The 14503-nt window shown below is 37.9% G+C and overlaps 1 protein-coding gene across 2 annotated transcripts in view; it reads left to right on the top strand.

Moving 5' to 3' along the window:
• The window catches only part of SLC4A10 (solute carrier family 4 member 10), a 171542-nt gene that overhangs the window by 10667 nt on the left and 146372 nt on the right, over positions 1-14503 (top strand). The window lies entirely within an intron of this gene.

Below are 14503 nucleotides of genomic sequence, written 5' to 3'. Positions count from 1 at the left end.
TAGTTTAGACATAAACTCAGAGTCAGAGCTCTGCATCTGAATCTGCCCCTAGTGTTCTGATCCTGGTTTGGATCCAAATCAGACAGGCCTATTTTCTGGTTTGCTGCTTAAGATGGCAAAAGTCTCCTGATATTATTTGATCTCTTGATGCTATCACCATTCAGAACCAAACTCTTGCAAGTACAGATTTCAGCACCCTTGAATCCAGATGCAAACAGCCACCTTGATTTAGCCAGGAACCAAAGAGTTATCTAATCTGTATTGGAATGCTACTCTGCCGCACCCTAGAAACGAGTGTGCACCAAAATAAAAAAACACAAAACAAAAATACACAAGTATGAGCACATTGTGGACTAATTTGCTCTCCATAAAAGAGTCATATCTGGCCTCTTAAATTTATCTGCTCCTCCATGGCACTGCTAAATGTCTGTGCCTCTGACTTCCAATGTGTGCACGTCAGTGACTCTAATAACATCTCTCTTTGTCAGTGTGACAGAGAAAGGATGTACTCAGCTGTCATCTTTTCTCTGAAGTGAAGTCAAATCCTAAAGCTTTCATTTTGTTAGAGAAAATCTTTGCCCTGCATGTGGAGCACTATAATCTAGCCTCAGTTGGGAACCAAAAGCTATGTTCTGCTGCCCTGTACAGCTGTGGTTCAAAATCCATCAGCTGATTTATCTCAAAACTATAGTTAGAGCCTATTGTTTTCAGAAGTTTTATGCTTTAAAACAAGTAAAAAAAGAGAGTTTAAGCAGTTATACAGAAGCAGCATAGAAAGTAAGATATGCAAGGGCCAGAGAATGACTGGTCTTAAAATAACAAAACAAACTACAGTATTTAAACAGACTCCTCCCCAAACCTGAGGACATTGCAAAGCACTTATAGAGCAATATCCCAGTTTTGTTTGCATAATACACAGTAGTGGAAGAATGAGGCAATCGGTACACAGTGCTCTTTCCAGACCAAAATAACCATGAACACAGTGCAGACTTAAGATGGGTCGCTTGCAGAATGGAACACAGTTTATCTACTCAAAGGCAAGGTCCACACAGGAAAGGTTTGCCAGCACAGCTATACCAGTATAGCTTCTGCAACTTATACCAGCAAAAAAGTGCTTTTGTTGGCATAGCTGATATCAGAATGGAATAAACTATACTAGCAAAAACATTTTTATACAGATATAACTGCATCTAGGCTAAAATGTTTGCTGATATAGAAATGTCACAAAAATCACACCCCTAACCCACTATACCACAAAAGTTTCTAGCGTAGATCTGGCCCAACTTTTGATCCTAAATTCTTCATTTACTTGTGTTTACAAAAACACTACAGCACAAATTTCTATTTTCTGTATGTGACAGATAACATGGGGATAATCAAGACTGTATTTTCCTGTCTTTCACCCTCGTCCATTATTTTATTCTTTGCTTGGTACTGTATGCTTCACAAAAACCATTGTGCTGCATACTGTACAGTGTCCACAAGCTCTATGTATTCCTCTTCCTCTCTCCATCCTGGTTTCCTTCCTACTCCTATTCATATAAACCAAGTTTACACATGCTTGCCCTTCTCTGCCCTTTCCTCCTTGTCTCTGACCTCTACCCCAATGCTGATTCTCCCTCCATCCCACCTTGTCCACTTCATGCACCCTTCCCTGCCCCCAGCTCCACCCCTTAGGTACCACGCTTCCTAACTTCCTACCCATTCCCCCTCCCCTTCACTGGCTGATTCTGGAATGCTGGCTCCATAGCTGTAAAGATCACACCTGTCTACAACCTTATAATCTCATGCTCCAGCTCCCTCCAGAACCTGGTCTCTCAGAGACCTAGATCCCTCCATCTGATACTGATTCTCCAGCCACTTTCTTTTGTGGAGATCTCTCTCACACTTTCCACTCAGAAACAGACTGGTGGGCTCTCCTATTCCTGTTATTTTCAACCTTTCCTTTCTCCTCCTTTCTACTTCACCTCCTTTTGAACAGCTCTTCATCTGACTCTTCTTCCCTGTTCCCCTCCATGTTAATCTATCACACACTCCAGGTGCTTCCATCCACCTTCCTCTGACTTTGGCTTTCTTTCTTTCTTTCTCCCTCCCTCCCTCCTTCATGACTTCAGTTTCCATAATGACAACCATCCTTTTCCATTCCTTACCTCCCTGTCTCTACTCTTACCTTCCCATTTGACTTGCAGCCGTGGATCAACATTCCCATTCACCAAAACAGTAAGTCACTTGACTTGGTTTTCACCAAGCACTGCTCTCTCCATTCCTGACTTCTCTCTCTCTGACCATCCTCTGGGCTCCTTCAACATCACCTATCTACTTCCATCATCTTGCCCCACTAACCGATGTCTTTTCTGCTTTCAGCCCTCTCAGCCCTTCCCTATTTTACAGCATGGTCATTGATTCCCTCCACTCTACTATGTTTCCCCTCCCTCAACTCCCAGCTGTCAATTTACTACTTTTTACTCCCTCCTAAAACTCTCGCCCATCCTGCCCCTTTCTTGCTCTTCGCACAAGATCTTGCAAATATCTTCAAAGAAAAAATTGACAGTCTGATATGACCTTCCTTTTTCCCATCTCCTCCTATCACAATCCATAGTTTATCCTCTGTCACAGACATTGAGACTGCTTCCTGGCTTTTCTAGTCTAACCCTCCGCCTGCCCCAAAAACCCAATCCCATCTGCAACTGAATACACCCCTGTATTCACATGCTACATGCCATTGTAATAATCTTTGTACAAAATATGCCTTGTGAGGGTTCATTTGAAAACTAATAACTCTCTGGTCAGTAATATCATGGTGGAATGTATGTAGCAACATTCTATATAAAGATATGAACATAAGCTGAAATTACCACAAATTTGATTCCTGTCTTTGCTCCAGTGATGCCAGTGATGCAAATGATGCCAACCTTGATTGCCTGAGTCTCTGTTTATTCAACAAGCTGTTCTTTACTTTCTCCCATGCCACCCCATACAAGTGGGGAAAGGTCTTAGTCAAAATCCCTGAAGTTACTCCCTTCTCCGCTTTTAATTTCCTCTTCAAAACTCAACTTTTCTGTACTACATAAGGTAATGTACAACCTGATAATAGGTAGGCAGATGGAGAACTTTGGTTCCTCATACTTGCTGGCTAAGAATTTTCACATTCTATTATTATTTACTGAGGGTTTTTTTTACCATGTCTTTTCCACTCCACACCAGCCCAACCCTCCTGTTTGTATCATCCACCTGTTATATCATGTCTTTTAGACCGTAAACAATTTGGTCTAGTGACTATCATTTATTAGATGTTTGTATGGTACCTAGCACAATGGGGCTCAATCTGGCAGTGACCTTCAGGTGATACTGCAGTGTAAATGTTAAATAATAATACTAAAAAAACCCCAAAACAGTTCCTGGCGGCGGATTCATGTTTACCTTTGATTCCTTAGTAATCCTATTCGAAATCCTAAAACAGTGTATCATAGACTTGTGCCCTCTAATCTCTCTAAACTGTTTAAATCCTTTGCAATTTAGTCCCCATTTTGATCACTTTGCCAATATGTTTTGGTTAAGCCTTTGATGCAAAAATTCTTTCTCTGAATATGTAGTATGTCAGGTTCCCTTGCTTTCGTTGGTGGAAATTGTGCAGTTAAGAAAAGATGCAGAAGCAATTTCAAATTAACTTTGAGTTTGATAACTGGAATTTGTTGGTATTTGCTCTGTTATTTCTCAAACCATTGTCTTATCTATTTCACTATTTCATTTACTTCTTTCCTGCTTTTTTTTTTTTTGGGGGTTAATTTTGATACCTCTTCATTCCTGTGTGCTGGTTATTGTTAAGCTCCTCTACAAAACCCTGCTCTGTTCTTCCTGTTCATTAGTGCAAATTCTAAATTACATTGAAGTTTATTTAACCTTTCTCTACTAATATCAGCAAGTAGATAAAAATGTTTAGTATGATAGCTCTAAGATGAATTCAGTATTGCTAATGGAAATAAATAGGTAAATAGCCATTTTAACCAGCAGAAAAAAATATTTGGTTTTAGGGTGCACCTTTCCTCTTGGGGTCCTGTTTTAATGGTCATAAGTTAATAGAACCTCTGAGCTTCCAGACAGTGTTCAGAAAATAGACCACAATAACAATGGCTTGGAAGGACTTTATAATATTTGTCCTCTTCTGTCAATATAATGGCCCCTAAATGTCGTCTTCTCCAGCTTTGCCCTCTTAGGTCACCATAATTTACAGATGATCTGAGACAGAAGAAGTGAGAGGAGAGATGGTTATCGTGCTGGTGGCAAAGTCTCATGATGAGTCTGCCCAATTGTGACATAGAGTTTCTGAGGTCTTATGCAGTGACTCTGTAAGAGGCAAAAAAAAGGCCTCTTCATCTCCATCAAAGCAACTGCAAAGAACCATCCTGGGCAGTGGATAGCCTGGTTCTTCCAGTTGCTGCTGCCAGTTAGATTTGAGATTTTCTTCTTGTTACTTTGCGAATGAAATATGAACCAACATATCCAAATGTCTTTTAGAGACAAAGTGTATCCGCTGAAACTCTAACATATGATTTAGCATTCACTGAAGTGCTAGTGGTGCTGGGGCATTCCAAGCTACATACCTAGAGTTAGATCCACCTCCTTCTGGACTAGTTGTTGGTCAATTTTGTCAATACCTTCCTTGGGAGAACATGGTGCCAACTATCCTCAAGGAAGTTAATGTGAGGCTTCTGTTCAATAAATCATCTCTCGGTTTGAACAGTCTTGTTAATTATTGGACCTTTTTTCTTTGGGAATGATGCTGGAGACTGTTGTCATAGGCAACTCTGCCAGCATCTGAAATCCTCTGATTTCATTGACTGTAGACAGTCTGGTTTTACCTTAGGTATGGTACAGAACATGCACTGGTGTCATTAGCCAATAATTTTTCCTGGCAATGGATGAACATAAAATATCCATAATGATATTTTTTAAGAGCAGTGATCAGGAAGTATTGTTGGCACATCTACAGTTCTTAATAGGAGGGTTCAACCACTAGGAGGATAATATGTGATAGCTCTGCAGTGGCAGCCATTAGAGGTGTGAACAACCTGCTATTGTAAAAGGGAGTGGGGCTTAATACCACTCAATAGCTATAGCCTTGACACTAACAATGAAGCACTTGCTTCTTCCTCATTCCCTCCACAGATTTCCTTGGTTCTCTGGCAATATGGGACAAAAGAAGTAAGAAGAAAGAAAATTTGAGCTTTGGTGGCAGAAACATGAATAGATGCAGACAAATTCCAACATAAGGAATGTTTGTAAGTCTATGACGTGGACAAAGAAAGACCAAAGACATTCCACCTTTCCATCATCATAGTAGCTATTAAATTAGGGCCTGCTGAATTATTCTGGACCATGAATCACCTTGCTAACTCAGAAAGCATCCATACAACTGAGGAGCCCAGTGCAGAGGTATGATTCTACAGAGAAAGTTACCTACATCTCTGGCTGCCTATAAGGACAGCAGGGACCTCCTGGTCAGACACTGGTCTGATAGCATTATATCATGCCTTTTTGCATTTGCCACTCTCCTGACAGGAAGCACTGCATGAAGATTGGGTTACCTTCTGTCATTTTACCTCACACCCCTTTTGGCTATTGAAAGAGTGTTGAGAGCACCTGAAACCATAACCGACTGAGATCTTAAACACCACTTTAGAGGTCTGGAAATCTACCCAACCTAAAGCACCACATAACCTAGCCAGTAATTAAGAAACCATCAGTCAACATAATTTACTTTTCCACCAGCTGTTCAGTAACTAACTTTTCATTCCTGAGCAAACTAATTGAGATGCTCATCAAGGGTAGTTTCCAACTCCACCTAGATACTTCCAGTATTCTGGACCTCTCCCAGTCAGGCTGCAGGCCAAAACAAGAACAGATAGGACACTAATGCTACTGATGTGGAATCTCCTTTTGACTCTGCATAAAGTTCTTACATCCATATTCATACTGTTGATCTCCTCTGCAGCAGTTGACATGGCTGACTGTGGGATCCTTTTGTCCCACCTCAGATATGTGGCAGGGGCTAATGGGATCACACTGAGATGATTTCAGTCATTTCTCTTGGGCTGCAACCAGAGATTTATAATAGATATCTCCATCTTAAGAATGCTGACCTGTGCTATCCCATAGGGATATGTCCTCACTTCCATCATGGTCAACATCTGTGAGAATCCAGTGGAGAAGAATGTGAAGCCAGGGAGGGAGAGATGGGGGGAAATGTCAGCAATATGTTGATGACCCTGTTTTACATCGCCTTCACAATAGACACAAGTAGCACCATCTAGCAGCTAGCTATTCAAAAGCCTAGCTGGGACCAGAAATTGAATGAAGAGCAGTTTGCAAAACCTGAATCCAGAAAAGGCTGATGTGATCCTCTGATGGGAAAAGGGAAGAACTGTGAGGAACTTAACATCTCCATAACATAAACCTCCATAAACTATCAATTGGACATGGTCTAAGTGCCCAAGTCACTTTTTAAAGTGGAACTTAAGCGTCTAAGTGCTTTTGAATATTCTACCCAAAGTCTTTCTTTATTTCAGGCCCCGGAAGCATTTAAAAACAGGTAAAAATGGAAGCACCATTAAAATTAAACACTAATACTCAAAACAAATTGGAAGCAGCCTTAATCCTTATGTTCTTTATATTGTACCCATGTCCATCAGCCCAACAACACTGTAAACTCTTTTGGGCAGGAACTGTTCTCTTGTTTTGTGCTCCTCAGCACTACCACATTATAAATGAAATTGTTGTTATTATTTTTTTATTACATCTCATGTTCTTATCTTTTCTGATTTGTTTTCTTTAAATTATCCTATTTTTCTCTTACACAAAGGAATACCAAGAAATTATATGTTAAAATAACACATTTGCTTTGCATAATTAAGTTAATGTATTGTTTACAAAATTGATGTCCTAAAAAGAATACTTTAGGCAAAAACAGCATTGTTAGATTTAATTAATTTATATACTAGCATGAAATAAATAATTATATCTGATTAGTTCATTAATTTATTATTCCTCAACTCATATAGTGTCTATCATACAGATTTGGATACAAGCAGCTCTGAGCTTTACAATATAACTAAACACAGGAATAATACTTTATAAATCAGTATTTATTTGCCTCTAAGACTGTTTTGTACTATGTAGTCTGCATTTTCTTGGTTTGATTCAATTTAGTCTCATCAAATTTATAACAACAGTTTGTGCTTAGATTTAATGACAACAGTGATTATCCATTTTTACATGTGAAATGAGATTGTATGCTTACTATATTAAACATGTGCTCAGTCTAAGTTCACTGGCACATCAATCCTCCATAGCTAATGTTGATTAGTGCAGATTTTAACGTCATTGTAGGAGAAGGTATTTCTTTACTGATTCCAATTGAGAATTATCTTAGCTCTTGCTGTAAAAAGAGAGAGAGAGATGGCAAAACTGTCCTCATGCATATGACATGCAGCTCTGGGGAAGATATAAATCTGGAATGAAAACTAATTGCTTTCTAGTTTGCTGCACATCCTGTAGTATGGGACATGGGGCTGGCCAAAGGAATAAGTGCTATACATCAACCATTAGCGATTACTGCAGAAAACTACTGCAGACACAATAAAATGAAAAGGATGGCTTTAAAATAATACTTTGCAGACTATAGACTTAATTGCACTTTAAATGTGATTTGATTGCTCTTTGTTGATAGGTAAATAAGAAAAGAATATGAAATATTTGATGCAGCTAGTGGAATGGAAAAGCAATTCTTTTGCATCTGGAAGATAAAATTCACAGCACTTTCCACAGCTGCAGATATATAATGATATATAATATAAGCAATCCAAAATGATGATAATATACAGGGTTACATTCTTTTCTTGTCTCAGGAAAGAGAAAAGAATTGTAGCATCCAAAGTGGAGACACACATTGGGTGCATCAAATCAATTGTGTGCGACTGTGTCAGCTCAAGGACACGTCAAAGGACAGAGCTGAGCATGGCAGCCATCAGTGATTTCTTTACGGCAATACTGTAAGGTCCATCTACAATAAACAGTTTTTTAGCTATTTAATATAATTTTGAAAAGGATATGTTTCATATATGCTCTTAGCAGCTCTTGAGTTCAAATAGCACACTCTTCTGTTTCTTTAATAGTGCCACTTTTTGTAAATGTCAAGCTGAATTTAACAGAAGTGATTTTGAAACAGAAATGCCATGAAACCAGATACAATGAGATACATACCACACAACCAGAGAATATCTAGATAATATAAAAGTAGGATACCTTCAAACTGTGAAAGCCTACAAGTTTAGGGTAAACGATTAAATGTTATTATTTAAGCATGGCCTTTTGGATACAAAGGTTAGAATCTTACTATAAAAATACAGGAGGGTACAGCATAGGATGTATGGTCTATGTATCTAAATTCATGAGTTCATGAAATAACATATAAACTAAAATGTATTCATGATTCACATACATATGCTAAGTACTTATAATAATGAAGATATTTACTACCTGAAATGATTTAATCTCACTGTTTCTATGGTTGTGAATGATAGAAAAACAGCAATTAATGTTCCACTGTGACGGGCTTTCCTGAGCTCCAGATGGCATTTGAGACTTATGTAGGATGTCTAATAATCAATAAATGGTGTATGCAGTGAAGTCATATTAATTCCATAATTATTTTAGTTATGTGTCAGCAGGCGTGTTGTGTGCATAATTTCTAATGAAACACTGTACAGCCAAGAACTAGGTTTAAGGGAGTGAAAGTTTCTGGCATTGAAATATATTTTACAATAAGAAAGGATGTTGAAAAGGACTCTTTTTAACCATAAAATGGTCTGCATTTAGAATGCATTAAAGGTATTATTAACAGGAATACTTCTGACCTGAAGGTCTGCAAATCTCAACAGATTTCTATAACATTTGCTATTTTCCCAAATGATTCTGGGTTAGTCTTTTCAGACAAAAAAAATAAATAAAAATAAATCCAGCTTTAGAGAAAGCAGAGTATCTAAGGGGTGGAGAAGGGAAAGAAATATACACAAGGGATGTGTGAAATAGCGAGTAGGCTAAGGTGGGCAGGTAAGAGTTAGTGCAGGGAAAGGGATCATTTCCAGTTTCTTAAATAAAATGCACGTTTTAGCTGTGTATTCAGTTTATGTTTAGCTGTGTATTCAGTTTATATTTTATTTTTGTTCATAATGTATTAACACCAAAATACAATGTGCCGGTGTAACTGAATTTAAATGGGGTGAGAAATGCATTTCAATGCATCCTTTAAGCCTGTTTATAAATATTGCTATTTATACCAATTGTTAAAACGTGTTTTCCTTGTTTGCCAGGGTTACTGGCCTACTGGATAGGAGGGAAGCTGTAGACATGATAGATCTTGATTTTAGCAAGGCTTTTGACTCACATCACATGACATTCTCATAAGCAAACTAGGGAAATGAGGTCTAGATTAAAGAACTATAAGGTGGGTGCACAATTGTTTGAATGACTATACTATACTTAGGAAGAAAAAGTTGAATGCACACTGCAAAATGGGGTGGCGCAAGCCGGGTTCTCCTCCTTGGAGCCGTGTCCCACTGACATCCCTGCACTGTGCTGATGCGGCCTCTCCGGTGTGGAGCAGAAGTGAGATAGGAAGATGCCCCCAGGCTGCCCGGTGGCTGGGGAATGGGGGCTGCCTGGCCCGTGTGGATGGGGTCCCCGCAGCTCCCTCGATGTGCCCGGCACCGGGGCGGAGGGGATGGGAGGCAGAAGGGCTATGTCGTTGGGCCACTGGGGATGTCAGCGGGAGGGCCCAGTCAGCGCCCCCCAAAGACTGGCACCCGGGAGCATGGCCCCCTCCCACCTACTCCCTTGGTACACCACTGACATGTATTTATTTTGCTTTTTGTGAATTTATAAATAACTTAAAATGTATATATTTATGACATCGATTTTAAGGACTGCAATGTTGTCATTAGTCTCTTTTGTAAATGATGATGATATATATACATACATAGTTCCATCACCCAGAAAGAACCTTGAGAGAGTGTGTGTGTCTGTTGTGTGAGAGAGATACATTGATGGAAGCAATGTGATAAGTTGTATTCGTTATGCACCTTTGAACTCCTCATCTGGACTCTGCCCACTAATCCATCTTTAACTGGAACTGCTTCTAGCATTGCAAACTTCTGAGCAGATTACAACAGCTATTATTAAAACATAAAACTGTCATGAAACATATTTCCTTATTCTCCTAAATATGGCATTTCTCTTTCTAATTACACTGGTCTGTGGTCTGGAGTGGGCAATATATTGTTCTGAAACAATGACAGATTTAAGGATATTGATCCCTACAACATATGATTAGAAATTAGGGCTTTATACAATTGAAAAGTGTTTATTCCCAGCTTTCCAATGTTCTAACCTTGGAACGTCCTGAGATGTTAGGCCTTTCAGTTATGACATAATTATGTATGGAAAAGCTATTTTAGATACTAGCTGTAGCATGCTAGCTCAATCAGATATCGTGTGGGTATGTCTCATCAACCTTGAAAATACACTTGCACAAATCATGCGTTTGAGCACTTACAGGTAGCGGGTAACAAAAATTAGTACCAGTGCAATTTTTAAACACTTGAAAACATTTAAAAATAGTTTTATGGTAAAATATCTGGCACGTAAAAAATGTGAAGTGGTGTGAGATAAAGGACTTACTGGTATTCATTTCTGATGATGTTAATGGGTGAAATCTTGTCCCCAGTGGAGTCAAGGGTCAGGGTGTCTCCCCATATCTCTGTAAGTAGCTCAAGGTTTTCACCCATAGCCCAAAAAGACTCATACTGCTCTTATTGTTTTATCCTAGATGTTTTGTACTTTGTGTGTTTAAATTATTTGATTGTTTCTACGGTAATAATTTTGTCATACTTTTTTAAAAGGAAAAATCAGTTTGATCATTGTATAAAGGACATAAATCACCAGTAAACAGTAAAAAAAAAAAAATTGAAATCATTGCAATTTTTAATACACAAAAGGTCAGATTCTGATCTGATCTAATACCAATTTCACAGTAGTGTAACTCCATTGACTTCAGTAGAATTACCTCTAATTTTCATCAATGTAAATGAGATGAGAATCAGGCCCAAATGTAAAACCCTGACAAAAATATTGTCTGTAATTGTGCAGCATTAAACCATTCCAGGGTATGTGAGAATCTGTCTTGTTTTGAGAAAGCATTTTATAGATCCCTAAATGTTATGGTTTTATTGCTTTACTGCTATCCATCAAGGCATCTTTACATATAGAAGATGAGCACCCTACAGATTTAAAATACTAGGCATTTCCAATGTACTGTACAAATATTGATTAATTATGCCTCAGAACACCCCTGTAAGGAAGTATTATTATCATCCCTATTTTACAGATGGGGAAGCTGAGACACAGAGATTAAGTGATTTTCCCAAGGCCACACAGTAAGTGAGTGACAGAGCTAGGATTAGAACTCAGGACTTCCTAGATTCCAGTCCTATGCTTTAAGCACTAGACCACATTGTTCCCTGGAACCACCAAGCATCTCATTGCAATAATGAACAGTTCCAAGGACTCATACATGGTCAGTGTATCCATACATTTGGTTGCAAACTACTCTAGTATAACAAGATAATTTGAACACCTTACTCCTTGCAGATTTCTGCATCATATAAAATTGCTAAGCATTCAGCATCTTCAGAACAGGTTAAAAGTAAAAAAAGCTACTAAGATACGTTGTAGAACTCATGGCTTTGATAAACCTGTAGCCTTAGGGCCTGATTCTGCTCCTTCTGAAGTCAATGGAAAGGCTTCTATTGACTTCCATGGAGTCATGGTTGGGTTCTTAATTATTGCTGTATTTTAATTGTTCGTCTCGCTCCTTAAGCACTTTAGTTGAGGGTGAGGGGGTACTTAATAAATACAATTATTTTGTGTGTATTGAATATCACTAAATCATCTAGAATACATATTCCACCTTCCATTACTTTCTTATAGTTGTTTTGACCTGTACTTCCTGTCCCAGCCCCTCGTTTATGAGAATATTTTAAAATAATGACAATATACACAATTTTGCAGAAATACTAATAAAAATATTCAAAATTGAAGTTAATTTCCTAATCCTTAGTCATCATGGCAGAGTGAAGGTGTGGTCAGCACATCTATCACTATTATTATTTATTAGTTATATTATAGTAATGTTCAAGAATCTCAATAGTGGTCGGGACTCCATTGTGCAGTTTATTAGCTGACTCTTGGGAGGAGAGGGAGTACAGGAATCATGGATATTACCATGGTAATGAGTATGGAACATCTCTCTACTGGTGCTCCATGGGAAGCCACAGTGCAAGGCCTGTTTAATTGAGCTTGCTTAGGTCTGACAACTGAAATAGGAGCAACATACAACTCTCAGTCTAGCTGTTTTTCCATCTAATATTAATGGAAGAAGCCATCTTACAAGGGAAGGAGATAAGTTGGACAAAGACTGTCTGAAAATGAAAGGCAAACACATGTGCAGGGGGTGGGAATAAAAAGGCCAAATGTAGTGTGCACCAGTGTGCACGTAGTGTGCAAAAGTGTGCACCAATTTTATAAATAATACCATTTTCATCAAATTTAATGAATTTTTATTTTTTTTACTTAATTTTAACTTGTCTATAAATAAATTAATTTATAAAAACAATATAATAATATGTCTTAGGATTTTTTCATTCGCTGCTTCCATAGGACCTTTTCCTAATCACAGTAAGAAGCTGCTGGGTATAACTTGTGCAAAAATAGCATTACTTCTGGTGTGGCTGTAATATTGGCCTTTTAGCTTTATGCCTAATAATTTATCCCAGGGCATGGCAGTATTTCAGTGTGACATACACCCTGATGTATCTTATTGCTTACAAATTAATAATGGATTAATTTTGTCTATAATATTAATATGATTAAATGACTTGTACAAATATATTGTCCTAGTGGATTCAATAGATTATTAACTAACTGTAATTTATTATGAAGCAAAATGATTTCAACAGAAGGTTCCTACCTCCTTGTCAATTTTTTGTTATATACTCTTATCTGATAGAAAGATCTAAAAAAGGCAATGTTACAGCCTCTTTTTAACAGTCCAGATGCTTGATGCTGATGCAGTTCCAGGGCTTTCCTATATAAAATAGCTACAGCATAATAACGGTCATTTGTAAAGGAGACATAAACCTGAAGCAAAATCTTGGAATAAAAAATGCATAATGTTCAGCTCTAGATCCAACCCTTGCTGTTTTGGGCATCTCTCCTTCAAGGAGAGGGGGTCATGTGGTGAAAATTCTGATCATGTTCCTTTCGCTCTTTTATACATTTGTAGCTTTAAACACTGGTATTTTAAGCAACAGCTCTGCACCAGGCTTCTACTAGAGTATGCTTTTCAAATATAAAAATCAGGCAGATCTAATTTCTAATTTCACTTTCTAAACCCCTTCCACCTGCTACTGGAATTATGTAATACATATTCAATATATGTTAATTAATGCTTTTATTTAATTTATCTTTTTCTCTTCATCTCATCCAGTAGCCATTCTCTGATAATCATTATCAGTCCCTTCCCTTGTAAAATGAAAGTAACTGTTTTTGTAACCACAAATATGCAGCTCCTTGGAAAGCCAGCATTCAGTTTACTACCTTTGCATCATGGCTGACTTTCCAAAGGGCTAATATCTTCAGGGAATACTGGCTATATTTAGTTCATTACAGATTGTGTCCCAAATAGCTGAAACTAGCAGCACGTCATGCTTTTTAGCCTATTCACAGAAGCACACAATAGCAAAGTAGACCATTCTAGCATACAATCCACTTAGAGTGTAAAATCAGACCATAAAGTATTTACTATCATAATGTAAGCACAGTCAAAATGTAGAATTTGACTGCTTACACTGTTAATGTGTATGTATAAACTACAACATGAAATCAGAGCATTCAGTATACCTAAAAAAATAAATAAATAGGGAGCTTGCATGCAGTATATAGAATCAGAGTGTACTGTCTGTCTACAGTGTAACTGTGGAGCATACTTAAAGCTGAAACAAGACAAGTGAAAGCATTACAGTTCATTTAATCATTGAGATTAATTGCTTTTATGGGATTAGAATTTTTTTCACATCACATTTTTACTGAGACTAGTGTTCTCCAACTTTGCCATAGTATTAAATAATGCTAATGTTGTTTATGATTTTTCTGTTTTGCGCATAGTATGTAATGTCATCTTGTTTTCAGAAGTTCTTTTTCTAGAGTCAAAATGCATGCAAATATCTGTTTCTTTAGGAGTACAATAGTGTAAATGCCTCAGCTGATCACCTCTCCCTTCATCTTGCTCATAACTTTATTGGATGATGGATTTTCTTTCTTCTTAGAAACCAGAGTTTACTCATCATTTTTCATGGTGTCACAACAGATCTAGTTGCTTCACGTCAAAGCC

The sequence above is a fragment of the Emydura macquarii genome, unplaced genomic scaffold (genome assembly GCF_026122565.2).
Source record: "Emydura macquarii macquarii isolate MOO-44397 ecotype Brisbane River unplaced genomic scaffold, CSIRO-AGI_Emac_v2 contig_1253, whole genome shotgun sequence".
Classification (NCBI taxonomy): Eukaryota; Metazoa; Chordata; order Testudines; family Chelidae; genus Emydura; species Emydura macquarii.
The sequence above is the reverse complement of the archived record's forward strand: the minus strand, read 5'-3'. Positions and strand labels throughout refer to the sequence as shown.